We start from the raw sequence: 27,647 nt of genomic DNA, 5'->3' as shown, positions 1-27,647 counted from the left end.
TCCAATTGCCTTCTTGATATCTGCTGCATCTACAAATCAACCTTCTGTAATTCGTGCACAAGCACTCCCAAGTCCCTCAGCACAGCAGATATCCTTGCATTTACTAACTCTGTACTCCATCTGCCAGACCCTTGCCCACTCACTTAACCTATCTATATCTCTCTGCACAATTCGCTTTTCCACTCAATGTAGTATTATCAGCAAACCTAGATACACTACACTCGGCTGCCTCTTCCAGGTTGTTAATGTATATTGTGAACAGTTGCAGGCCCACCACCGACCCCTGTGGCACACCGCTCACCACTGATTGCCAACCAGAGTAACATCATGTATCCCAACTCTCTGATTCCCAACTGTTCCATCCATTCCCTTCCATCCCCTGTGCTCATTATATGGTCAAAGAACTCCATTAAGTTTGCTCCAGCTTTCAACATCTGCAGTCTTTCATGTCTCCACAAGGGAACCATCTAGGCAGACTGCTAATTGCACTTGCCCCACTGAACTTACTTCCTCCCTGTGATCTGTCCTTTCTCTCTTGATTTAGTCCCTTCCCATGTGACACCTCTAGATAGTTTCCAGTATCCATGTCCCAGCCAGCTCATCTCCCCATATATGTCCAATCCCTCACACCCCAATTCCACAACGAGGTCCCTTGTTTCTTCCTTGAATAGAATCCCAAACAGTTCCCCTTCACGTACATAGTTAATCATGTACTTCACTGAATTCACTCTGATGGACAGAACTTCTTCAATACCACTCACTTTCTCCAGATCTAAGGTGCATTTATGATACACTGCATGGGCCCAAGTTGTACCTATCCTTATGTGGAAGGGTCATTGTTTCTGTTCTATCTGTTCTACACAGCCACCATCTTTTAACTCCTTTTCCTCTAATTGGTAACTATATTGGTACTCATAGGAATTCAAATATTTTATTACTTTTGCTCCCTCCTTCATATAGTCCAACTCTAACCCTTACATTTCCTTTATTTTCCATCTTCATCTCAGGGGAGGAGTAACCAGTAATACCTCATAGACACTGCGAATTTCCAACTTTTTTTTTTGAAAAACAAAATGTCTTAGTCATGGAGGCTACTGTAAGCGAGGATATTTGAACAAGGGTTGCAGAACGTGAAAAATTTAAGAAGGGGTTACCAGATAGGGGTGTCAGAGTTGAAGGCTAATAGTATGGATGAAGGACTAGAAAATACACAATTGACCAAGGTTAAATAAAAACAAAGAGATTTGAAGCGTGGAGCAGGAAATGCAGGCACAGAAGTGGAGTGTGATAGTAGAGCACAGGCAATGAAGGAGTTAAAAATGAGAGCAATAATTTTACAATAGGGAATTCAGAGTGAAGGCTACCAGGAAGGAGAGTGACTGAACAAGATTTGGAGAACAACATACAACTAGCTGATACCTAGTTTATCAAATGGGAGATGGGGAGATGAGAAGCTGAGCAGGATTGTGCTAAAATAGTTGACTGCTAAGGCAAAAAACACAGATGGGAATTTAAAATGAGCTGAGGAAGTTATTGTTTGAAAACATTTCAAATAAATGCAAATAGAAATTTAACAATATTTGGAAATCATAAGCAAATCAGTAATATTCTGGACATTTTCCATTCACATCTTACAAATGGACAGTTTTATATCATATATATGTTTGGTCCTTTCACTTTCAGAAATGTAACTAAATTAATTCCATCATTTATTCTCTGATTTAATTGGGTTTATCTTTGATCACGTTCTCTCTTACAAATTCAAATTTACCCAGAGCACATCGCTAATGAGATTTTAATGAAGTTATGCAGAGGTCAACATGAAGCTTCATGTCTAATTACAAACATTAAATTCAGTTTTCACCATTAATAGCCTGTTGTTGTTTAATAAATAAGATACAAATACGATTTCCCATTTCAGTTTGCAAAAAATTGAAGTTGGTAAATCCCCCAGGAAAATTCCCTTTCTTAAGTTTGAGAAGGAAAAGCTAAAATGCACAGGTACTAGTATTACAGTGGAGTAAAGGGAATTACAGAGGAATAAGACAGGAGCTTACCGAAGTTGATTGGAAGGAGCCACTAGCAGGGATGATGACAGAATAGCTGGTATTTATAGGGGAAATTTAGAAGGCACAGGAAAGATACATCCTAAAGATGAAGAAATATTCTAAAAGGAGGATGAGGCAACCATGGCTAACAAGGGAAGTCAAAGATAACATTAAAACAAAAGAAAGGCCGTATAATATTGCAAAAGTTAGTGAGATGTTAGAGGATTGGAAAGTTTTTAAAAATCAATAGAAGACAACTAAAGAAGTCATAAAGACAAGAAAGATGAAGTATGAAGGTAAGCTAGCCAATAATATAAAAGAGGATACAAAGAGGCAAAGAGAGATGAGAAAGGATACTGGACTGCTGGAAAATGATGCTGGAGAGATAGTAATGGAGGACAAAGGAATAGCAGACAAACTTAAGTATTTTGTAAGCACATACAAAATGTGCTCAGCAGGTCAGGGAGCTCTATGGAGAAATGTACAGTTGATGTTTTGGGATGAGACGCTTCGGTGGGACTGGAGAAAAAAACATGAGGTGTAGATTAGAAAGGTGAGGGAGTGGATAGAGAAATACAAGGTGATCAGTGAAACTGAGGGGGGGAGGGTAAAGTAAAGAGCTGGGAAGTTGATTGGCAAAAGAGATACAGGGCTCAGAAGGGGGAGTCCAATCGGAGAGAACCATGGATAGGAGAGTAAGAAAATGGAAGGAAGAAGGGCGGGGAAGGAGCACCAAAGGGGGGTGATAGGCAGGCAAGGAGATAAGGTGAGAGAGGGAAAAGGGGATGGGGAATGGTGAAGGGGCGGCGACAATACTGGAAGTTTGAGAAATCAGTGTTCATGCAACAGGTTGAAGGCTACCCGGACAGAATACAAGGTGTTGTTCCTCCAACCTGAGTGTGGCCTCATCACGACAGTAGGGAAGGCCATGAATTGACATATCAGAATGGGAATGGGAAGTAGAATTAAAATGGGTGGCCACTGGGAGATCCCACTTCTTCAGGTAGACAGATAGTAGGTGCTCGGTGAATAGTCTCCCAATCTATGTCAGGTCTCACCAATATACAGGAGGCCACACTGGGAGCACTGGACATAGTGTATGACCCCAACAGACACACAGGTGAAGTGCCACCTCACCTGGAAGGATTGTTTGGGGCCCTGAATGGTAGTGAGGGAGGAGGTGTAGGGGCAGGTGCAGCTTTTGTTCCACTTGCAAGGATAAGTGCCAGGAGGGAGATCAGTGGAGAGGGATGAATGAACAAGTGAGTCGTGTAGGGAGTGATCCCAGTGGAAAGCAGTAAGTTGAGGGGAGGGAAAGATGTGCTTAGTGGTGGAATCCTGTTGAAGATGCTGGAAGTTCTGGAGAATTATGTGCTGGACACAGAGGCTGGTGAGGTGGTAGGTGAGGACAAGAGGAACCCTATCCCTGGTAGGGTAGCACGAGGATGGAGTAAGAGCAGTCATGCATGAAATGGAAGAGATGTGGTTGAAGGCAGCATTGATGGTGGAGGAAGGGAAGCCCCTTTCTTTGTAAAAGAGGATATCTCTTTTGTTCTAGAATGAAAAGCCTCATTCTGAAAGCAGATGTGGCGGAAACAGAGGAATTGAGAAAATGGGATGGCACTTTTACAAGTGACAGGGTGGGAAGAGGTGTAGTCCAGGTATTTATGAGAGTCCTTGGGTTTATAATAGACATCAGTAGGTAATCTCTCTTCAGAAAGAAAGACAGTGAAATCAATAAAGGGGTGGGAGATGTCAGAAATAGACTAGGTAAATACCAAGATAGGTAAGGGAGATGTCTTCCTGTGGAAGACACTAGCAGAATGCCAGAAATGTGAGAGTTTCAGTAGACAGAGGTGAGTGTCGTTGCTATTACTAAATAGAAGGTGCTTGGGAAACTAAAACGTCTGAAGGCAGGTAAGTCACCTGCACTAGATGGACTGCTCTTCAGGGTTTGAAAGAGGTAGCTTAAGATATTGTTTAGGCATTAGTAATAATTTTTAAATTGCAAATGTCACTCCACTCTTTCAGAAGGGTGGGAGGCAGAAGAAAGGAAATTACAGGCCACTTAGCCAGACTTCAGCAGTTAGAAAAGTGTTGGAGTCTGTTAGAGGTTTTGGGGTCCTTGGAGGCACACGATAAAATCGGCTAAAGTCAGCATGGTTTTCTAAAGGGAAAAGTTTGCCTGACATATCAGTTGGAATTCTTTGAGGGACTAACAAGCAGGATAAATAAAGGATAGTCACTTGGATTTTCAGACAGCCTTTGACAAGGTCCCTCACGAGGCTGCTTAAGAAGATAAGAGTCAATGGTTTTACAGGAAAGACACTAGCATGGCTAGAAGATTGGCAGGCTCGTGAAAGGCAAATAGTGGGAATAAAAGGGGCATTTTCTAGTGGCTGCCCGTGTCTAACAGTGTATAACAGGAGCTGGTGTTGAGACCTCTTATTTTCACATTGTGTGTCCATGATGTGTATGAAGGAATTAATGGCTTTGTGTCCATGTTTGTGAATCATGCAAAGATAGGTGGAGAAGCTGGTAGTTTGAGGAAGTAGCATGTCCATAAAAGGACTAAGACAGGTAGGGAGGTTGGGAAAGAAGAAACAGGTGAAATACAGTGTAGGGAGGTGCATGGTCATGCACTTTGACACTAGGAATAAGGACATAGACTATTTTCTAAAAGGGGGAAAGTCAAAAAATCTGAGTTGCGAGGGGACTTGAGAGTCCTTGTGCAGGATTTCGTAAAAGTTAACTTGCATGTTGAGTCTGTGGTAAGGAAAGAAAATGCAATATTAACATTCATTTAGAGAGGACTAGAATACCAAAGGAAGGATGTAATGCCGAGTCTTTATAAGGCATTGGTCAAACTGCACTTGGACTAAGCAGTTTTGGGCCCTTTATCCAAGAAAGAATATGTTGGCATTGGAGAGGGTTCAGAGCAGGTTCACAAGAATGATCCCAGGAATGAAAGATTTAAGATACGAGGAGTGTTTGATGGCTCTGGATCTGTAATCGTTGGAGTTTAGAAGAATGAGGGGGGCATTTCATTGAAACATATTGAATATTAAATAGCTTATTTAGAGTGGATATGGAAAGGATCTTTCCTTTAGTGGTGGTGTTTAAGACCAGGGGGCACAGTCTCAGAATTGAGGGATGTCCATTTAAAATAGAAATGTAGCCAAGGGTGGTGAATCAGTGGAAGTTATTGCCATAGACAGCTATGTACGCCAAGTCATTGGGTATATTTAAGTCAGAGGTTGATAGGTTCTTGAATAATCAGGGTGTCAAAAGTTACAGGGAGAAAGCAGGAGAGTGAGTTTAAGAGAGGTAATAAGTCAGCCATGATGGAATGGCGGAGCAGACTTGATGGGCCAAATGGCCTAATTCTGCCCCTATGTCTTATGGTCTTAATTAGATCACGAGAGAAGAAGCATCTTCCAGTATCTACTCTCCTTGCAGGACAAGCAGTAATCACAAAATAAATTAATCTAGTAAAATGTCTTTGTCCTAGTAAATGATTCTGGTGTGACTAGCAGATTAAGAAATGATTATAATCTCACCTATGCAATTGGAAAATGGAATGAGTGTGTGTGTATATGTGTGTGTGTGTGTGTGTGTGTGTGTGTGTGTGTGTGTGTGTGTGTGTGTGTGTGTGTGTGTGTGTGTAAGAGAGAGAGAGAGAGAGAGAAAACAGCTAAGAAAAAAATTGTAAACCATATTGATTTATTGAAGCAAATCTGGTGATTTCATTGAACTTCATTACATAAAGAGGAAATATAGATTCCCATGATGCATTTTGTTCTTAATTACGATTTATTTTATATGTTCATCCCACTTCACAGATCTTTCTACACAAATAAAATTGCCAAGAGTGAGAGATGATTAACTTTATATCCTGCTCCCTGAAGATGCATGACTATGACAAGGCAAGTCTCATCTACCTTTCATTCCCCTCATGAAGGAAGTTTCTAATCCTTCCAGTTCATTGTAATAATGATTGAAGGATGTAAATTAATTTGTGAAAGGCCTGTATTTACACATAGTATGAAGCAAGAATTTTTAATAATTCAACTTTGAAAAACTGTTAGTCATTGGACATTAGTCGTCATTCCTGGCTGGTTTAGATCAAGATTCAATATTTTACTCCTTCACCCTATTCAAATCAAAATCAACTGAACAACTAAGATAACTTCTTCAAAAAAATGTCCTTTAAATCAACATTTTCAATTACTTTAAATTCTCATCTGAAGTACTCAGTTATAAGAAGCTCATAGTTTTTTTTTTGTATGTTTATCAATTCAAAAGTCAGCCTCTTTGCTACTATGGCATCAGATATTTGCCTAGCAAGCAATTTCTTCTTCCCAGGATTCCAATCGTACTAGCCTGGAAAAACTATAGCTCTTTATTTTCTCTCAATCCACCCACCCACATCCAAGCTCTCTCCAAGTTTGGTCCTTTCCCCCAAACCAAAGCTCCTAATATTATCCAAATAATTCAAATCACTGTTAAATATCCATCTCTCACACAATGCTGGAACGTCCTTAACTATACTCTCTAAAGCTGAAAGCATGTTGCATTAACTTTCCTTAAGCTCTCAATAATATCATTAACTGTGAGATTGGCTGAAAAAATCTTGCCCAATTGCATGCATTTTAAGATGAGGGATGAAGTGTGGAAAACAGTATGAGTGTTTTCCATAAGCTTTAAATCCTTTCTACACCTGGAGGAGTTCTAGTGGTATTTGCAAAATAGTGCATCTTACACATGCAGTGGATTCAGGTTAATTTGGCCATCAATTAATCAGGGCAGCCAGTCATTTCAGACAACTCTTAAACTAATCGAGAAAATAGCTGGGATTCCCTTTCTTTATTTGAGACACTGCATTGCAAAATTGCGCAGGGGACTGTTGCCAGATAGTTTCTGTCTAGTATCAGTCACATACACTTTCATGTACATTAGACATTACACCATGCCTAGAGAGAAGTCTTTAAATAGCATCAGTTGCATATCTTTGTTTTCGAAAAGCAATGATTTTTGTCATTCTAGTCACTGATAGTTGATGAGAAATAAGCAGTAAGACAATTCAGACCTAATACAGTAATAGGAAGAAGATATTTTCCACAAGGACAGCACCTTGTAAGCACTATGAATTTTCTCCCTGCCCCCTTTCATGTCTCCTTCATGAGCCATTTGCCCCATATTTAGTCATGGATGATCTGAAAATGGACTGAAAGTAACATTTCTAGTTTCCCAGCAATGTGCCCCTGCCAATAATTCTAATCCTCACCTATATTAGCTCATGCAATAATCTTCACAAAGATAGTCAAGTTCACTACAACAACATCACCTTCATATGCCACTGACACAGCCTGCCTTCATCAGTTCCAGACCCACTTTGTATTATCTTCCATCAATCCTTGTAAACCCTAATTCATCTAAAGCTTTGCTGCCCATATGCTATGCTTCACCAATTTCCATATTGCGAACACCTTTACTTTTGCTAGTTACTAGTCTAAGCATTAAAATTATTACTTTTGCACATAAAACAGTGAAATGCTCTAATTTCCACAAAAACTTTTTGAAAAGAAAGGTTATGTTCATAGATGCATATCTTGGCTTTTATGACCTTCTTGGAATTTCCTGGAGTTGCAGCTACTTGAATTTAGTGGATTTAACTAGTCTCTTACTTCAGTACATTTTTAGGCTTTAATCTATGGAACCAATGTGAATGTACACTGACAAAGAATCAAAGAGGACTACATAATCAAAACTGAGGATTAATAAGGTGCCTGAGGATGATAAGTTTGATTTCTTAGATTTCATTCCCATTAAGGATGATGTATAATCCAGTAACCATTCCTGTCATCCTTCCTTCCTCAAAATGCTTAAATATTCCATTATTCCAATTCAATTTAAAACTCTGGAGAATAGAGTTGCATTATATCAGTACAAGAAGCAGCACAAGCTATGTGATTGTACAACAATTCCCTAATCTATTAAAATGACAGCTAGTAGAATAAAGTGTCCATTCCAGTCAAGAAAAAACATAGCAAGACTGATAATATAGAGATTTTTATGTCTATAGGTAGTAACAAGAACTTATAAAAAGCCGAGGTTAGATATTACTTATTTTGGAACACCAAGTATACGTAATATGTATGTGCATATGAATCACATAGACATCTACATTCATATTATATATTTGTCCCACTTGTAGGTTTTGGTCCTCTTCCTATTAAATGATAGATTTAGGAACATAGGAAACCTACAGCACAATACAGTCCCTTTGGCCCACAATATTGTGCTGAACATGTACTTACCTTATATGTTACCTAGGGTTACCCAAAGCTCTCTATTTTTCTAAGCTCCATGAACCACGACAACTTTTTAGGAGACACAGAACAGTAAAGGAAATAGCTCATTCTAAACTTCATTTCGGTAAAACTTAAAGCAAACTTTATATGGAAACCAATACTGTCTTTTAAATCATTCTAAATAATTCAAGACCTACACAGAAAGAACATTCATTTCTGGGATCAGTTATAAGAAAAAAGACTGCAGCTAGTTTTGAAATATCAATAATGTGAAACCAGATAACTGTAGAATTAATGTGTGCATTTTCATAATAAATGCACATCCTTTAACCTAATGAATATTTGCTTGCCAATCAATGAGGTTTCCTTAATATTTTCTTTAAATTCCCTTATTTACAGTATGTGAATAATTCATAATATGATTAGCATCAATACAGAAGCAGACAGAATCTAGTAAGTTTGACTTTTAACACAATTTTGTTTTAATTTCTTAAGTTTTAAAGCTATTCATAGCTTATAGGTCTCACCAATTTATTTATAGCTCTCATAGTAAATGCAGCCAAATGCACCATTTTCACAATCAAAACACTTTTCAGTAAAATTGAGAAGACTTGAGCATTTACTGGGAATGGAGAATTCATTGATTTTTTCTATCTAAATGTGTCAGAAAACTGCAGAAATTCAATGGAATGTTATCCATTCCAGATAAATTCAGCATTTGGAATTACCAGCTCGGCCTGATAGGTTTATTATTTATGTCCTTGCTCAACTTAGCATACTTCAAAATATTTTGAATTAATACATTAAAAATTTCAGAATGAATTGGACAATCACAGCCATAAACAATGTTATGCTTTGCAAATCCAGGAACTAACTGAAAGAAAAATACATGAGCCAGGAAAACATGTCTGATTAGTTTTGCTTTTGTGAAGTGCTCACATATGACACAGTGACATAATGACATCTGCTATTCATGTACTGTACTTCTTACATGTAACCCATAATGAATTATGTATGTAAATAAAGAATGCTTAATCAAACTATATACATTTAAGATATTACTCAATTATTACTGAAATATTTGGTACACTACACTCCTCCCTGTTTAACTGTAAATTCTAATTCAATATAGAATGTCTCAACTCAAATACGTAAAGTATTGCTCTCTAGTCATTTAATATAGAGTATACTATATAATACAACTTCTATATAGACACCCACAGCATAGTAAACTTTAAATTGTCCTATTCTTACCTAAAGGTTTTATGACTGTGGAGGATTTCCTACTCTTGTGGGATAACATCTTTCTCGAAAAGGGGTGGGGGGTCAATCTGCTTTGCACGTGAGACTTTGAAACAAACTCAGGCTCTGGGCCTCCTCTGTATCAGTTGTAGGAGTTGACTCTGGGACTGCAGGAAGTGATTTTGAGAGCTCTGACATTTTTGTACTCCAACAATTGACTCGGCTCTGCTCAACTGATCAATACATCATCTCCAGGTGATATCAGACACAATCCCTACTGTGTTGGAGAGTGCTTGAGTTCTGTCCTTAATCTTTCCAAGTACCTACTATTGATCACCTCTGTAGTCCCTCGACAAGATTGCTTGTCCAGGAGTGAAATATCAAAACTCTTTGTTTGAGGAGCCCCTCAATTTGCTTCAGCCATCTGTCCTGCATACTTCTTCTGCAACTGGGTTAGAGGAGATCCAAGTGTGAGTACAAGGGACAACCCAGGTGAGTTTTTCAGTGTCGAATGTGCTGCATCACGATATGCAAGGAAGAAATTGTTGAGCTTCTGATTCAGTGTCAGTGTTTTTTTTTGGTTGAGATTGCTCTCAGTGTTCTCTTTAGACACTGGACAAACCATTCCGCCAAGCCATTTGTAGCTGAGTAGCAAGGTGCTCAGGTAATATTGATTATTCCATTCATTTTTAGGAATAATTGAAATTGTTTCACAACAAACTGCGGTCCACTCAGTGTTCTGGAACACCAGTCATTGAGAAGGCTGGTGTGCGTGCCTATAGTGGAGGCTATTGGGAACAATTCTGGCCACTTTGTAGCTGTAACCACTATTACAAAGAAATCTGTGCCCAAAAGTGATCTGGCAACATCCACATAAATCCTCTGCCAGGGCAATGCAGGCTATTCCCAGGAATGGAGAGGCGTGGCTCTTGGCATCTTCTGAAGGAGTTGGCATCCTGAACAGTGCACAGCAAGCTGCTCGATCTGTTAATCTATCCCAGGCCACCAGACAAAGCTTCAAAGCAACACTTTCATTTTGACCATTGCTAGATGATTTGCACTTAGCTCCTCCAACACTTTAGCATTCAGCTTGTATAGTAAAACAACTCTCAATTCACACGAGGTAATCCCCATGAAGGAACAGTTCATCGTGGCAATGGTAAAAATTGGGGAACTGGAATTTCTGCTGCACATTCCAGACACTTAGGGTTGCCATATAGACCTTTCTGGTTTCCCTTTGGATCATCTCTGTCATAATACGGAGACTTTCAATTTGCATTAGGGAGAATACATCAAGAAGAGTAAGAATGCTTTTGTAAGTTTTTCAGGTCGTTCCTTTGCTGAGGGTAAATGGGACAATCCATTAGTATTTCCATGAACAGTCGTCCTCTTGAATTCGATCTTGTAATTGTGTCCTCCAAGAAACAGAGCCCGGCTCTGCATTCGTGCTGCAGCTTTTAGTGGAAACCCCTCTGTGGACTGAAAATGGACATCGGTGGTTGATGATCAGTAATGAGGGTAATCTCTCTCCCATACAAGTACTGGTTGAAAGGTTTCATACCCCAAACCAGACACAAGGCATCTCTGTCAATCTGTGTATCATTTTTCTCTGCAGTGGTAGAGGAGCCTGCTGCAAAGGCTATGGGGTGTTCACTTCCATTACTCATCATGACTGCACCTATACCATAAGATGAGGCATCAAAGACAAGCTTCACTGGACATTGTGTATCATAATATGTGAGTACAGTGTCTGATATCGCCATTTCCTTTACCTTTCAGAAAGCCAACTCACACTGTTTTGTCCACTGCCATTTCTTCCCGATCCGTAGTAATATGTTCAAGGGGTGGAGCACAGTAGCCAGATTTGACTACTGTTATAGTAATTGACAAATCCTGAAAGGATTGCAACTCAGACAAGTCCATAGTCTTGGGGCATCCACCACAGTTTGAAACATCTCAGCATACTTGTGTAAATCTTGTGCATCAATGGTGTGACCACAATAAGTGATGCTTGGTTTAAAGAATTCATACTTATTGCACCATGCTCTGAGTTTATAATCTTCTAATCTTTTTTAACACTTCCTTGAGATTTTGGAGATGTTCCTTGTCATCCTCACCAGTAACAATGATGTCATCCAGGTAATGTTGAATGCTTGGGCAATGTTGCATCACCTGGTCCATAGCTTGCCGCTCGAGTGCAGGTGCAGATGCTTCTCCAAATATAAGCCTATACTGGTAATAATGTCCTTTTTATGTGTTTATGGTGAGAAAACTTTGGATTCTTCTTTCATCTCTATCTGTAGGTAGGCTTTAGCTTACTTACTTTGCTGAAGTGTTTTCCTCTAGAATAGCTTGCAAAGGTATCTATTCTTTATCCTGGGCAGAGGGTATTAATGTACTTTCAGTACTGAGTTGATGATGACCTTAAAATCACCACAGATCCTGACAGACCCATTCTTCTTGGGCAGTGTGACAACGGCATTGCACATGGGCTCCACTCAAAATTGGAAAGAATTCCTTCAGCCCCCCATGTGATCAAGCTCACCAGTTACTTTTGCATGGAAGGTAAAAGAATCCAGACAGGCTTTGTAAAACTTGCTGTGGCATTTTCAGTTAACACTTTTTTACCCTTGATATGTTTGAGCTTTCCATTGCGATCCTTGAACACTGCTGTGGCATAATCCAGTACCTTCTTTAGTTCACTTTCAGTTGACTCTTTTTGCAGGGGATGTGGCATGCAAATGGTGGATGGATCTCCAATCAAGTTGTAGTTGTCTTGGCCAATTTATTGTTAGTTTTCACATTTTAAATCTCAAGGCTGCCCAATCCTGTGTCACTCTCACTATTATCAGATACTTCATCAACATCATGCAGATTAGTGATCTTTTTAAGACTGCAACTGGATGTTTTATCTTTTTATCTTCCCTGTGCAGTCCATTTATTTCTGTCTGCCCAATATGCTCTTTGTACGTTGTGTTATACTAGATTTTGTCAAACACTGGAAGGTCAAATGACAATTTAGCTCTTTCTGATATTGTAGCATGTGGGGTCTGTAGAGTAAACACTGCTAGTATCTGTAGAATATTTGTTGGTAGTAGCTGGACTTTTTCTGAGTCTCAGGCACCATTAAAATGCGAATGTCTGTCAATTGGTTTGAAAGTTGGCTCGATGGATTCATTTTGGATTCAGGTTTATCTCTTATATGTAAACGTCAACGTAAGTCAAAGGAATGCAAGGAGTGACCATTACAATATCTAATTGATTTATGAGGGTATGCTGAACACTAAGTGAATAGACACAGGATGTACTTGGGGGAAAAAAAGCAGGCTGTGTTGAGACAAAAGATCAGAGTTTGTTTGTCTCTGTGCTTGTGAAACCCATCTTTATGGAGTTGCCTTTCCCGCCTTCATTGGACTTCAACCAAGGGCAAGAAATCATGATCAGTGTCTAGGACCCAGAGGTGGTTTCTTGCGCAGCTGGGAATTCGGAATCCACCAACAACAGTAACAATTAAATGGTGAGTAAGAATTGTTAGCCTTGAAATCTGTATGCCTTGCAGAAACCTTTGTGACTTGCTACATAGTATTTTGTAGGGTTTATCTGTGCTTTCTATTTTATGATAATAAATTAGTCTTAAGTTACATACTTGTGCTTCTACACTTATTACCACATCTCCTGGACACTCGAATAGTTTGGGTCTGATTAATCCAACCCATTACATATGTGTCCTACTGTGTTGAATTTTCTTCAAGTTTCACCTTTGAACCTGCATTGGTCTGGTGGATGTGAGTCCCTATCTTTATAGTGTTATTGCTTGAATAAAATCACTGGAGACAAGTACTAGTAGATACCAAGCAGCTTCTTTATTCAAAAACTAAGTACAGCAGGCATCATATGCAGATGCTTTCAGTCAAAATGTCTGGCTCAATACTTCATGTGCTAAACATCAAAGGACAATTCCATATTTACAAAGTATCAACAACATAAATATCACACCTCCCAATTTGCACCCACACCACAGACATCCAAATGAGTTTTAATCAGCATTGTCTGGTAAGTCATTTGCTAAACGTAAATGTGCTAATCCCACTTTAAGAATGGTAACATGATTTGTTCAGCCAGGCAGATTTCATGCAACTTTGTTTATGCTCGCATTCATTCCTGACTGCTTCTCTAGCTGCTGCTTCCATTGATCATTTCAGAGAGCAGTTGAAATCGCTGTAAGTTGTGCTGCAAGTCAATTACATTGGAGCAGTCCAACTTCTAGGCAAGCTACATGCTTTTATTCATTACACTCAGCAACACAGCACTCACTTCTTATCAGCTAGTCCATTTGCTTTAAAATAATGCTCAATTTGTTCAATATACGTTTGTACATCACCCAGTTTTCTGTTGTGCAATCTTGCCAATGTAGCCAGCCATTTCTGCTTTTTTTAAAATTAATCATGATCACCTGGTACTCCCTGTTTATGGCAAAAGGGCAATATTCTGATAATAAGGGGGGATTTCAATAAGCAGGTAGATTAGGAAAAGTAGGTTGGTGCTTCATCCCAAGAGTTTATGGTTGAGCCCACTAGGATAATGGTAATTCTGGATTCGGTGTTATATAACAAGCCAGATTAGACTTAGGGAGCTTAAAGTAAAGGGATACTTTGGAGGCAGTGATCATAATATGATAGAATTCACCCTGCATTTTGAGAAGAAGATAAAATCAAATGTATCAGTATTACCATGGAGTAAAGGAAACTACAGAGACATGAGAGGGAGCTGTCCAAAGTTGAATGGAAGGGGACACTAGCAGGGATGGCAGCAAAGCAGCAATGGCCGGTGTTTATTGGGGAAATTCAGAAGGCACAGGAACGATACATCCCGAAGATGTAGAAATATTCCAAAGGGTGGATGAGGTAACCGTGGCTAACAAAGGAAGACAAAAGCAGCATAAAAGCAAAAGATTAGTGAGAAGGTAGAGGATTGGGAAGCTTTAAAAAAACAACAGAAGGCAACCAGAAAAAGCTCCAGAGAGAAAAGATGAAACATGAAGGTAAGCTAGCCAATCATATTAAAGAGGATATAATTTTTTTTAGATATATAAAGAGTAAAATAGAGATGAGAGTCAATATCGGATCACTGGAAAATGACACTGGGGAGGTATTAATGAGTGACAAAGAAATGGTGGATGGACTTAGTAAGTACTTTGTTTCAGTCTTCACTATGGAAGACACCAGCAGAATGTCAAAATGTGAGAGTATCAAAGGGTAGAAGTGAGAGTCACTGCTATTACTAAGGAGAAAGTGCTTGAGGACCTGAAAAGTCTGATGGTAGGTAAGTGATGTGGACTAGACAGATTGCACTCCAAGGTTCTGAAATAGGTGGCTGACAAGATTGTGGAGGCATTAGTAATGATCTTTCAAGAATCACTACATTCTGGAAATGTTCCAGAGGACGGGTAAATTGCAGATGTCACTCCATTCCTTAAGAAAGAAGGGAGGCAGAAGAAAGGAAATTATAGGCCAGTTAGCCTGACTTCAGTGACTGGAAAGATGTCGGAGTCTATCATTAAGGAGGAGATTTTGTGGTACTTGGAGGCACATGATAAAATAGGTCAAAATCAGCATGGTTTTTTAAAGAGGAAATCTTGCCTGAGAAAACTGTTAGAATTGTTTGAGGAAATAAAGGAGTAGCAGTGGATGTTGTGTACTTGGATTTTCGAAGGCCTTTGATAAGGTACCACACACGAGGTTAAGAAATAAGATAAGAACCTTTGGTATTACAGGAAAGGTACTAGCATGGATAGAAAAAAAGAGTCAGAATAAAGGGAACCTTTTCAGATTGGCTGCTAGTGACTAGTGGTATTCCATAAGGGTCAGCATTGGGACTGCTTCTTTTCACGTTGTACATCAATTATTTGGATGAAGGTATTGATGGCTTTGTTGCTATGTCTGTGGAAGATATGAAGATAGGTGGAGGAGCAGGTAGTTCTGAGAAAGCAGATTGTCTGCAGAAGGATTTAGATAGATTGAGGGAATGATCAAAGAAGTAGGAGATGGAATATAATGTAGGAAAGTGCATGGTTATGCACTTTGACACAAGGAATAAAGTTGTGACTGTTTTCTAAATGGGGAGAAAATTCAAAAATCAGAGATGCAGAAGGACTTGAGAGTCCTTGTGCAGGATTCCCTAAAGGTTAACTTGCAGGTTGTGTCAGTGGTAAGGAAGGCAAATGTAATGTTAGTATTATTTCGAGAGGACTTGGATACAAAAGCAAGGATGTAATGCTGAGGCATTGTGAGGCATTGATCAGACCGAACAAAGTATTTTGAGCAGTTTTGAGCCCTTTATCTAAGAAAATATGTGCAAGTATTGGAGAGGGTCCACAGGAGGTTCACAAGAATGATCACAGGAATGAAAGGTTTAACATATGAAGAGTGTTTGATAGCTCTGGGCCTGTACTCACTGGAGTTTAGAAGAATGAGAGGGGGAGGGAATCTCTTTCCGACCTATCAAATATTGAAAGATTTGGGTGAAGTTAAAAGTTCATTTATTAACCTTGAGATTCATCTCTTTACAGGCAGCCACAAAACAAGAAACCCAGAGGAAACCATTAAAAAAAGACCATCATGCACCCAATGTGCAGGGAGAGAAATAAAACACAAACAATACAAACAATAAAAGCAATCGGCAACATTCAGAACAGAAGTGAGTCCATAGACATGGAGCCCGGAGCAGCAGGCGCTGGCCCACAGCCTCAGCTTCATTTCACCACACAGCAGGGTAAGGCATTGGGGAGTCTGCATCCATGAAGCCTGGCACAGCTAGAACAGGCCCGCAGCCTCAGCTTCATTTCACCACACAGCAGAGTAAGGCATTGGGGAGTCTGCGTCCATGAAGCCCGGAGCAGCTAGAACAGGCCCGCAGTCTCAGCCTTACAGCAGCAAAGAGCGGAGCAAACGTCGCATAGTAGCAAGAAGAACTGGCCCAGACTTCACCTACGTGCCCAACACCCTGCCTTTTGAATCCATCAAGCCTAGCAAATAAATCACCCAAACATCGGGTCATACCTTATTCGAAGACATAGGCCCTGTCACATCAATAGGCTCTGAGCCTGGAGCCGGCTGCCACATTCCGGCCTGTACTCAACTTTTCCAAATCGGCCCAGCACATCGATTGATTAGACCTCACCCTCAGTTTAGGTGGATGGGCTCCAAAACTCCTTCGACTCCGTCTCAACCTGGCTCCGACCACCTCTCCTTAAACATGTTCAACCTCATTCCAACTTTGCATCGCACTCGCACGCCTCGACCTCGAGTCACCCTTGCCTTCATTTGCCTCTTCATTGTTTGTGGTCATCATTTACCATAAACTTCTTTTTTTACAGAAAAAGAATTATTAATTAAATATTTAGTTGCATTTCTTACTTTGGGAACCGCCAGTCAGTTCTCACACATCTTCAGTAGCATAATATTAAACCGATACGGATGTGGATGTGCAGAGGTTTTTCCTATAGTGGGAGAACTTTGGATCAAAGGGCATAGCCTCAGAGTTAAGAGATGTCCATTTATTACAGAGATGAGGAAGAACTTCTTTAGCCAGAGGGTGATGAATCTGTGGAATTTGTTGCCACAGATGGCTGTGCAGGCCAAGTCATTGGTACATTTAAGGTGAAAGTTGACAAATTCTTGATTAATCAGGGCATTAAAGATTACAGGGAGAGGACGGTAGAATGGGGTTGAGAGAGATAATAAATCAGCCATGATAGAATGGCAGAGCTGACTCAATGGGCTGAATAGCCTAATTTTGCTCCTACGTCTCATGGTCTTAATCATTCTCAAGTGACACCAACATCTAATTTCTCTTCTGCTGTGCTCCCACCAACTAACCAACCACCGCAGATGTTTAGCTCTTTCATTATTCTCTCGCCTCTCCACAGCAGTCTGTGCAGCTGCCTTGGAGTGAGCTCATTAACAGTGCTGACCTATATCCCAACTGGCAGCAAGTCCACAATTTGGTTTTAAATACTTCTAAATGGGAGAAGGCCAAAAGAGATCTTCCAAGTTGACAAAGTCACAACTAGAAGATCCTCATGAACAGACGTCTTGTTTGAAGTAAGCTACTTCTCAGCATCTTCCAGAGCCTGTTTTAAAATGAGTTGGCAATGCCACTCTAGGTTTGGGAAAACATTTCAAAATGGGGGGAATGATGAGAAATTGTGATGGAAAGGCTGGAAGCAGAAACTAGTCTGTGGAGATAGGTTTTGTTTCTGCATATAAATCTCCAACCCATCTTTTTCATTTCTTATAGTAGACAATGATATTAAGAGTAAACAAAACAAAAATCAAATTTTAACAGGAACAATTATTTAATATTCTAGCTGATTGACTGCTTAGATATATTTTTGCAAACACAAAAGGTAGATTTGGATTATGAGATCATTTCTTTGAAATAACTGCTTCTTAGTAATAGAACATTTTAATGTGTAATTATATTCATAATAGCATCCTTTCAGTTGAATATTGCTTCTTTGTTAGCTCAGTTATAGTATGTGGGTGGAAATTTGATCTGTTTATCATAAGCAAACACCAGTCTACAATGAATTATTTCACTAGTGACAGGTCTTTGAAATCATTTATAAAATTACCCAATTTAAGAACAATGGAAGCTAAGAATAAGAATGTTTTCATTATTTCAAGGAATTCATAAATTTTCAGAGTTCAGAATATTCATGAACACAACACTTCAATCCACATTTAATTGCTACATAAGTCTATAATTGAAATCATTTTCAATTTAAATACCACAGCCATTTCTGACACATAACTTTGGAGAAACAGCAAAAGATTCATTTGTAGGAAAGCTCCAAAGCTATTGAAAAGAGGAGAACTATTCCTGTGGAAAAATAACTATCTGATATAAGCAAAAGTGAAAAAAATGAAAGAATTAATTATAAGAATATTGCTAAGTTATGTGATAAAGTTTGACAAAGGAAGATCAGCTAGTGGATTATGGAACTTAAGCTAAAGCAGATACCTCAGCTAAACAGAGCACAGACAAATCAGACTATCTTAGAACTGAGCCTCAGGGTTAACAGTATGGATACTCAGAAATACCACTCAGAAAGAAGGAAACAATCAAAGAGGGTCTATACAACTCCAAAGACGTACAACTGATTCCTTGAAAAGAACGTCAGGAATATCATAAATCACTGGACAGATCTTACGACCCATCATGACCAAGCCTAGACCACTTTCCCTTCTTACACAGCTTACCACTAGTGTATTCTCTCCTCTAGACGTATCTATTTTCATTAACAATCAGTAGGATTTTATTTTGGAGACTTCAATGTTGGGAGGATTTTGAAGAAAAGGCACTTTTTTTGACGGATGAAGCCTTATGCAGTGCCCACAAGGATTAATGGCTAAAAAATCAGATTATAATAAAATTACAGTTGGTGTTCTGATTACCATTGGGATGGTGGTCATTCCGTCATAGTAAAAATCTGACAGTCGTCTTAAAATAAACGTCATTAATCATAAAATATCAATCATATTTTTGTTTTATCATTCCATCCACCTGTGACTAAGCTTTCCCTATGATTAAGGTATATAAATTTCATAAAACTATTATTAAATGGGGAGAGAATTCAAAGTTCTGAGATGCAACGGGACTTGGGAGTCCTCATACAGGATACCCTTAAAGTTAACCACCAGGTTGAGTTGGTAGTGAAGAAGACGAATGCAATGTTGGCATTCATTTCTAGAGGAATAGAGTATAGGAGCAGGGATGTGATGTTGAGGCTCTATAAGGCGCTGGTGAGACCTCACTTGGAGTACTGTGGGCAGTTTTGGTCTCCTTATTTAAGAAAGGATGTGCCGACGTTGGAGAGGGTACAGAGAAGATTCACTAGAATGATTCCGGGAATGAGAGGGTTATCATATGAGGAACGTTTGTCCACTCTTGAACTGTATTCTTTGGAGTTTAGAAGAATGAGGGGAGACCTCATAGAAACATCTTGAATGTTAAAAGGCATGGACAGAGTGGATGTGGCAAAGTTGTTTCCCATGATGGGGGAGTCTAGTACGAGAGGGCATGACTTAAGGATTGAAGGACGCCCATTCAGAACAGAAATGCGAAGAATTTTTTTTAGTCAGAGGGTGGTGAATCTATGGAATTTGTTGCCACGGGCAGCAGTGGAGGCCAAGTCATTGGGTGTATTTAAGGCAGAGATTTATAGGTATCTGAATAGCCAGAGCATCAAAGGTTATGGTGAGAAGGTGGGGGAGTGGGACTAAATAGGAGAATGGATCAGCTCATGATAAAATGGCGCAGCAGACTCGATGGGCCGAATGGCCTATTTCTGCTCCTTTGTCTTATGGTCTTATGGTCTTATGGTCTAAAAACACCAGCAGAATATCTAGCATAAAACCTTGCTTCTTTTGTCACACTGCCCATCTCCTACTATCAAAAGTAGCTCACATTACAGCAGAGCTGTAACAAGAGTAACAATGAACAGTAATGTGAATCTATTGTTCAACACAAGCTTAGAACAAGTTTTAAACATACTACTTGGAAAGGAATGTAGAAAAGTCACACAAAGCTCTGAAACAATATTGATAAGAAAAGATGTGAGTGGCAAGGATAATAAATTTTAAAAATCCACATAATTCAGGCATTATGAAAGATGCTTTTTCCTGTCTTGATGGGGGAAAAGCCTATTTTTACAGCCAACTATAAACTTAAATGATATGAACTTGAATAGGAAGTAGCTGACCTGTGATGTTGTAGAGAATTGGCAGATGTGCTCCAGATGTTCTTTCAGGAGACAGTGTGCACCCAAAAAGAGCCGCGGGTTGGGACTCCAGACCAGAAAGAAAGAGACAGGTGGGTGATCAAGGGAAGGAAGCACAGGGTACGTGGTGCACAGTCCAGGGGCATCAACCCCAGAGTTGGAAGTGTCCAACCATTTTGAACATCTAGTGATGCTCGAAGATGACCATGAAACATCTGAGGTGGTAGACAGGACAGAGAAGCCCCACAGGACCCTCTCTAATCCTAAACCTAAACCTGTAAAAAGGAAGTAGTGATAGTAGGGAACTCAATTATCAGTGGGGTGAAGAATGAGGTGTGTATATTCACCAGACCCGCCCCCCCCCCACCTGTCTCCTTCTACTAACCTAGTTTCTGGTATTAAATTACATTTCTGTTATATAAATGTATTTCTGATTATCCATAAAGTTATAGGCAATAAACATATGAAAGAGTGATAAATATCTAGGTAAGGGTTTCTCCCTTCTTCCAAGGCTAACAATATTCAGCATCAATAATTGACATACAATGGTAACAATGGTGATAAAGAGGTTTCCAAAACATAAAGAGGGAGTTGAAAGTTAAAAAAAATGCTATTGTTGGAAATCTAAAACAGAAAATGCTAGAAATACTTAATCATGTTAGGCTGCATCTTTGCGAAGAGAAACACCAGGGAAGAGAATCACTTCAGGTCAGAACTGAAAAGGAGACAAAAGAAGCTTGTTAAGCTTCAGAGATGGTTGAAGAGAGAGGGAAGATCTCTGTGAAGGTAAAACCAGGCTGACCCTGGGGATAAACTGTAAATAAGGTCATCTGGTCAATGGGTGAATGCAAGTAGATAGAGAATGAGAAAAGAAACAGAAGAATGTAGGACTAGTGAAATGCAGAACAGGAGAAAATGCCCAGCAGGTCAAGGTGAGAATGTCCTCTACTCAAACAGAGGGAAAAAACGAAGGGGAAGGAACAAGCGAAGCTAATCTTAGAGATAGATGACTAATGCATGACCTTGTAGGAAACCTAGTCACAGGTAAGAAGGTGATTTCGATACACAAGAGACTGCAAATGCTGGAATCTAGAGCATCAATGTTCAGAATCAGAATCAGATTTAATATCACCAGCAGATGTCATGAAATTTGTTAACTTAGTGGCAGCAGTAAATTGCAATACATAATAATTTTTTAAAAAGTAAAACATCAACTACGGTAAATATATATATATATTTAAAATATAATATAATTAAGTATATATAATTAAAAAGTGCAAAAACAGAAATAATATTCCAAAAAGTTTATGGGTTCAATGTCCATTTAGAAATCGGATGTCAGAGGGAAGAAGCTGTTCCTGAATCAGGGAGTGTGTGCCTTCAGGCTTCTGTATCTCCTACTTGATAGTAACAATGAGAAGAGAGCATGTCTTCTTCTTATTATTAAAACAATTATTTCAAGTTCAAGTTCCAGCTTGTTTTCATTCATCCACGAATACAGCTAAACGAAACAGCGTTACTCCAGGGTCAAGGAGAAAAACACAGCACCAACAGTCATACACAACACAAGGCACATGCAGCACTGAAAAGATCTCAGTAAAATACACTCACACACAAAAAAAGTAGCCCAAGTCCCTGAATTCACATTGCAGCAGTCTGCAGTTGAACACAATACAGCTTATCTTCTGCCTAGTGAGCACCGGGGGCGGGGGGAGGGGTGGGTGGGGGAAGCACTGACTCCAGCATTGATGCCACATCACACCACCTCCAGCACCCCGGTGGAGCGCCCAACTCCCACACCTCCCCGGGTGGCTGCAAAAAGGTGACACCACAGCTTGAGGCCGAGTCCTCACTATGAATGGGGACAGGCAGCTCCTCTGCCACCTGACCCTGCGGTTCACCAATAAACCAATGAATTGGACTTGCAGCATTTCACACCAGCAATGTCCAATATGAACTTGGGATCACAAGAAAAGTGATTAAGATGATCACTGCACACCTTCGTCATGCACCAATGCCTCTCTGTCATAGGCATCCTCATGGTCCACAGTAAGTCCAGCTCCTTCAGTTTCTCTGCCACAAGCAACTGCTGTACTTTAAGATCTTAAAGTCCAGCAGAGTGTTACGATTGTAAAAACTACTTTTAAAAAAGACAATGAAACTAGCTATCTTATTAGAAGTACTTCAAGATCTCCTTGAAGTAGTTAATTCCACCTAATTCCACAGGCAACAGAAGTAATAAAAACTGTATGTTATTCACCAAGACCTGTCTATATATCTCTGAAGTAATAGCTCATTTTTGTCCAAATCAGACTTCATTATGCAAATTAATAATGGGAAAATGTAATTAATTATGATTAAATTAATGACAAAAGCTGAGTGACTTATGAACAATTTCTTTAAGACACAAGAGACTCCTAATGCCAGAATCTGCAGCCAAAAATGAGTTGCTGAAGGAACTTGGCAGGTCATGCTGCATCTGTGGAGGGAAATGAGAGTTAACACTTCTGGTTGAGACCTTTCATTCGGACTGATAGAGTAGAAAGAAGATAGCCAATATAAAGACATGAAGGGGAGGGGTGGGACAAGACCTGGCATGTGATAGGTGGATCTAGCTGAGGAGAAGGTGATTGGCAGATGGAATCAAGTGGGGAGGGAAGGATGGAGATAGAACAGAGGTTTGGCAGTGATAGGTGGAGGAAACAAAGGGCTGCGGATTATGGATTCTGATAAGAAAGGGAAGTGAAGAGGGACCAAATAAGATAGGGATGGTGAACAAATGGGGTGCAGGTGGTGATGGACAGATGCAGTAGGTGGAGAAAGGGAAATAAACTGCAAGATAGAAAGCCAGTGGAATTTAGTTTGGAATAAAGGGGGTGTGTGGACCCTGTATAAATCAGAAGTAGGGAGAAAAGGATGGGGGTGGGGACAACTTACCTGATTTCTTAGATGCCTTTAGTAGTCAATAGTGGTGATAACCAACAATTTAACTGATCATTTTAAAATGTTACATTTTTCTATTTTTCTCTGGTTCAAAGAAAACATAAAATATTATAGTCATTTTGCTGCCACAGCTTAAACCATCATCGTGCTCCAAGAGTCTATATAAATTAGTTTTAAATCAGAATATTTTACTTTATTGCTAAAACCATTTTCACAAAGAATTAAAACCAGGACACAGCAGAATGCAATAATATTAAATAATGCAAATAATTATTGCTTCTGTATCCAATGTGAATTAAATTGACTATTCTAGAATTTGGAGTCAAAATAAAATAATTGAAGTTCTGTTGCTTTATAACTTAAGTGAACTTTGATAAGCCATCCGAGTTAGATAGTTAATGAGAAATATTCTCCAGCATTCTCAAAAATTGATCCACTTGCAGATCTCTTTATGTACATGCAATTTTAAGGCAATTTAAACTTTTGGCAGACGGATGAGATGTAATACAGAAGTTGTAAGCACTATTAGCCTATCAAGATCATTTTGAGAGTCTCAGCAGAAAATGATGGATGATGGCCATTTTGCTGTCACTCCGAGTGTACTTTGAGAGGGAGAATGACGGGAGTGGGAGGAAAGTAAATGAGACACTTAATCCATACCTATAGCTCAAGGAGCTGAAACTAGGGCATCAAACTGACGAATTCTCTTCTGCTTGAAAGGCAGATTTGTTGTTAATTAATTTGAGCATGAAGTTCAGAGAAATCAGCAAGTACATTAAAGCTAATTACTTTCTCTCTCATCTAATAGTATTGTCCTGACTCAAGGTGAACACTATTTTAGCTGGAAGCAGATTCTTAACCTTGTATAAATTGTAACGGATGAAGGATTCTTTTTCACTATGCTACCATACACCTGAATGATGAATGTATAGAAACAAGGGGATTACTAGATTAAATTGTACAAATAATTGCATAATTGCTCAATTGTAGCAAAAATAATAAAAAGTGCATAGATTTTCAGTTCTTAGTATAGACCCTTACTAGAATCTTTAGAGGCTTCCAACAAGTTGAAAATAATAAACAGTGCTGGAGAAATTTGGCAATAAAATCACTCTCAATTTGTTAACCAATGTTTTGAGTTTGTCTTATACAAGTTTTCTCTATGCAGCAGAATTGTAAACATTGTGTAGGACTGTGCAAATCACCCTTTAAGGCTGCATATTAGTGTAGTACTATATATTAAAAAAACAGCATTCATTATTCAGCAATAAAGGGGAAATGAACCAGTGACCCTGGGCTGTTTCTTTATCAGGGCTTAAGCTTGGATAATATGACAGGACCTCGGATTTTATCATGATTTCTGGATACAGCATTAACTTATCTTAACGGTTTATTGATCTGCAGGTGCTAACTAGATTACTCAATACATCAAGTATTTTCTGATGTTACTTCAGAATTTAAGGATCCCTAATATTTTGTGCTTGAAAATGAATAAATGAAAACAAGATTTAAAAATGTAAATAACAACACAGTTATTACAACAAAAAATAACAGTACCTGCCTGCAGTAATATATTACAAAATACCATAATTTATTATATAATTGAGGTACACAGAGTTGGGAAAACACATCACAAAATGGGGAGGGAATTGTACAAGATTGTATTAGTCCCTCAAAAGTGGAAGTTCTTAATTAACCTTTTATCAGTCAAGAAACTATGGGATACTTTATACTTTATACTTTGTCGCCAGACAATTGATACTAGAACGTACAGTGATATTTGATTCTGCGCTTCCCACTCCCTGGATTACAAATAATAAATATTAAAAATATTTTTAAAATAGTAAAAATTAGTAAATATTAAAAATTTAAATTATAAATCATAAATAGAAAATAGAAAAATGGAAAGTAAGATAATGCAAAAAAACCAGGAGGCTGGTCCAGATATTTGGAGGGTACGGCCCAGATCTGGGTTAGGATCCGTTCAGCAGTCTTATCACAGTTGGAAAGAAGCTGTTCCCAAATCTGGCCATACGAGTCTTCAAGCTCCTGAGCCTCTCCTGGAGGGAAGAGGGATGAAAAGTATGTTGGCTGGGTGGGTCGTGTCCTTGATTATCCTGGCAGCACTGCTCCGACAGCATGTGGTGTAAAGTGAGTCCATGGACGGAAGATTGGTTTGTGTGATGTGCTGCGTCGTGTTCACAATCTTCTGCAGCTTCTTCTGGTCTTGGACAGGACAACTTCCATACCAGGTTGTGATGCACCCTAGAAGGATACTTTCTACGGTGCATCTATAAAAATTAGTGAGGGTTTTAGGGGACAGGCCAAATTTCTTTAGTTTTCTCAGGAAGTAAAGGCACTGGTGGACCTTCTTGGCAGTGAACTCTGCTTGGATACACCAAGTCAGGTCATTTGTGATATTGACCCCGAGGAACTTAAAAGTTTTGTCCTGTTCCACTTGCGCATCACCGATATAAATTGGATCGTGCAGTCAGCTACTCATTCTGAAGTCAACAACCAATTCCTTCATCTTGCTGACGTTGAGGGATAGGTTATTTTCTTTGCACCATGCCACCATTATACTGGATTTATCCTGGAAATGCGGAAGAGCATCATTGCAAAAGGTTTTCTCTAAGATTTCATGTTTTGAGAATCCCACTAATAACAAGACATGTGTTCTTGTCACATTATGTAACCCTATGGCTTGATCATGTGGCAGCAGAGATTCACTAGAGCAGGAAAATATATTTCTAGAAGTTTCTGTTTTCTCTTCCACTTCATCTTCCTCCCTTGCAAACTAATCAATTTTCCTCTACTATTTATTCTGTAATTGTGCATTGTTCTCTCTAAGAAACTTACAGTAAATTTTAAACTAGATCTTAACAACATTATTCATGATTAAGTATGCAGATTATTTTTCTCTGAAATACCTAAGAAAATGTTGTGCCATTGCCACATAGATTATGAGTAAAAGAAACATGGCATTCATCTGATCAAAATAATTCCTTTATAATATGTTGTCATTAATATACCATTTCTTCAGGCAAATTTTGCATCGGAAACCATCTTTAAATAGATTATTACTCAATTACAAAGCTACTTGCATCATTACAAGAAATTTAATATACTAATGCTAAAGTATCTTTACTTTAAAATAAGAAAATAAGTTCTGGTGAAAAGTACCCTGTTGTAGATATGTGTTTTTAATCCATTGTGAATTGGTTTCTTTATTTCATACATTTTCTGAATGATATTAAAAACTTGAGTGTTTTAACAAGAAGGCCACTTGTCATAATACAAAAAGAATTTCAAAAATAAGAGACAACCATTCTCTGTTGATCAAAATTTCAAACGTAGAAAGCTTTTGAAAATCTTATCTTTGCAAATTAGATTGGCCCTCAGACCTGAATAATTCAATTATAAATACACAGTCAGACTACTGTCATTACACAAAGGCAAACCACAAAGGGAGGAATCCTTTTCCATTGATAAGGCCCACTGCAGAATCTTCCTTAGGATCACCAATCAACAGCTTCTATCATTCCAACAAAAGAATGCTAAAATAAAACCTCTAACAGTGATTTTATAATCAAACTTTTTGCTCTGAGGGAAAAAGCACTATTCAGACACACTGAAAAAGCCATAAAAACTGCCAAGAGACGGATAGGGTTTCGAGAGAGATTGCAAAAACCAAATTCCAAATGCATACATTAAACTATATTTTATCTTTAAGAATTGTTAATGTTAGTTCAGTGATTAAGAGTAGTTTTAGGCAGATACACAACTTCTGAATAGTTTGCTAATTTATTAGAGATGCCCTTTAGCGAAAAAAAAAGCAAATGACGAAGATTAATTAATTAATTAATTAATTAATCAGAGATTACAGCACCTCATCCGTATCCATTTAGACTAAGTGCTCAAGGTTGGAAGAGCGGACAGAGTGAAACTTGTAACTTTCAAATTCCATGTCAAATATGCCATCCATCAGTTAAATCAAATAGATACTAAATGTAGTATAGCATGTTGAGCTGCTGATAAGCAAACTAGAAAAATTACAGTCTGTATCATCCTTGATTTAGAATGGCTCCTTGAGAAGAACAAGATACAACAGGGAAGTAAGTTAAAATGTAAAGTATCAATATTTTGGATATTGAAACATTCAATTCAGAGTGATTTAACATGCTATTAAAAACAGGATGATCTGTATCATTTTAACCAAAACCTAAATATGGATCTGCTTTCTTTAAAACTAGATTGGAAACCAGCAATGTTTTACTTTGGAGATGGTGGATAGATTCATTCATTATCAAATGATCA

The 27,647-nt window shown here is 38.8% G+C and overlaps 1 protein-coding gene across 1 annotated transcript in view; it reads right to left on the bottom strand.

The window, feature by feature from the left end:
• LOC140187101 (alpha-1,6-mannosylglycoprotein 6-beta-N-acetylglucosaminyltransferase B-like) overlaps positions 1-27,647 on the bottom strand; it is a 919,793-nt gene that overhangs the window by 758,824 nt on the left and 133,322 nt on the right. The window lies entirely within an intron of this gene.

Source organism: Mobula birostris, chromosome 24 (assembly GCF_030028105.1).
Source record: "Mobula birostris isolate sMobBir1 chromosome 24, sMobBir1.hap1, whole genome shotgun sequence".
Taxonomy (NCBI): Eukaryota; Metazoa; Chordata; class Chondrichthyes; order Myliobatiformes; family Myliobatidae; genus Mobula; species Mobula birostris.
This window is presented reverse-complemented; position numbering and strand designations above follow the sequence as displayed.